Consider the following 1532-nt stretch of genomic DNA (forward strand, 5'->3'; position numbering starts at 1 on the left):
TCTTCACTTTCACTCTAGTCAATTTATTCCCTGCCACGGCATCTCACCTGGCCCCAGGCCCTGTTGTTCACCTCTTGCTCAGAGAATTGTAATCCAGCCAACGCTAATTTTGTCTCTGGAAAGGGCGCGTCAATGGACTGCCCTTCCTGTCCCCTAACCGTCGGTGGGACTTCCCAGATCAAAACGCTCTTCTTCGATCCACCCTTCCACGTCAGTTATGTCTCCCATTAAAATGTAATCTCCTTGAGGGCAAAGGCTGTCTCATTTATATATGTGTGTGTGTGTGTGTGTGTGTATATGTATATATATGTATGTATATGTGTGTGTATGTATGTATATATGTGTGTGTATATATGTGTGTGTATGTATATATATATATGTGTGTGTGTATATATATGTATGTATGTATGTATCCCCAGGCCTGGCCCAGCGCTAGACCCCTAGTAAGCACTTAATAAATGCTTATTAATTGATTGAGGATTCCAGTAGTGCAGCATTTTCCCCAAAGTGCTTAATGGTTTCAGGATGTGAACTCTGGAGAGTCTGTAAGCCACGGCAACAAGAGGGTGCCTTGTTTCAGGGTGTGGAATCATTCCAACCCAACGTAAACTACAGGCAACCAACTGTAACACCCCGTTGCGGTAATTAACTTGTTTAATTAACTATGTAAATTGGCAGGGAATTCGATGGAGCCCCGCCCCTAGGTGATATTTTGTTTTCCTAATTCGTTCTTTTAAGTTGCAAAAGGCAGCGAAACATCTGTAAATTCTACTTGGCGCGAAAGAGAAGGGTCACTCCTGGGGGAAACGATGCTCATCAAAACGAAGTTAATAGAAAACGGAAGCGGCTTAAAGCTCGCTATCATTCAATTATATTAGAAGGGATGATAGGTGGCTCCATAGCTCAGTGGTTAGAGCACTGGTCTTGTAAACCAGGGGTCGCGAGTTCGATCCTCGCTGGGGCCTCTCTTTTAGTTGCATTTTTTTTTTCTTCCCTCTCAAAATATATTTTACAGGTTCCAAGAAACGGAGGCGCGGTTTCCGAAAGCGTCACTTGCAGCAGCTCGAAGAAACCCTTCTCTTTACAAGGAGACAAAAGCGCCGCGATGCTTAGGGCACCTTAGGCGGGGCCCGGAAGCGAAGCAGCAGCTGCTCGGGAGGAGGCGAAGCGCTCGGGCTCTGGACTGCCGGACCACGGGCACCTGCGGGGACGCGGGCGGGGGGCGGCGGGGGGCCCCCGAGTCCTCATTGAGCGCACTGCATTAAGCGAAAGGCAGTGGAGGCGGCCCTGCGCGAGACACCAGCTCCCCAGGCTGCACTGAGAGACGGCGCTGCGGAAACCGACGGAATAACTCCGCGCGCCTGAGAGTGGCAGGGAGCAGGGAGCAGGGAGCAGGGAGCAGGGAGCAGGGAGCAGGGAGCAGGGAGCAGGGAGGGTGGGGCCCGGTAGGTTCGGGCGGAGCCAAGGCCGCCTGCCGCTCCTCCGTGCAGCCGGCAGGGGGCGCCAGAGGCGTGGGGGCTTGGCCTCCGCTC

The 1532-nt window shown here is 52.0% G+C and overlaps 1 non-coding gene across 1 annotated transcript; it reads left to right on the forward strand.

Annotated features, from left to right (window-relative positions):
* The first annotated feature begins 892 nt into the window (after positions 1 to 892).
* Positions 893 to 965, forward strand: TRNAT-UGU. Its single transcript has one exon. It is a non-coding gene; the product is annotated as a tRNA-Thr (tRNA).
* Positions 966 to 1532: the final 567 nt, after the last annotated feature.

This window comes from Dromiciops gliroides, chromosome 4 (assembly GCF_019393635.1).
Source record: "Dromiciops gliroides isolate mDroGli1 chromosome 4, mDroGli1.pri, whole genome shotgun sequence".
Lineage (NCBI taxonomy): Eukaryota > Metazoa > Chordata > Mammalia > Microbiotheria > Microbiotheriidae > Dromiciops > Dromiciops gliroides.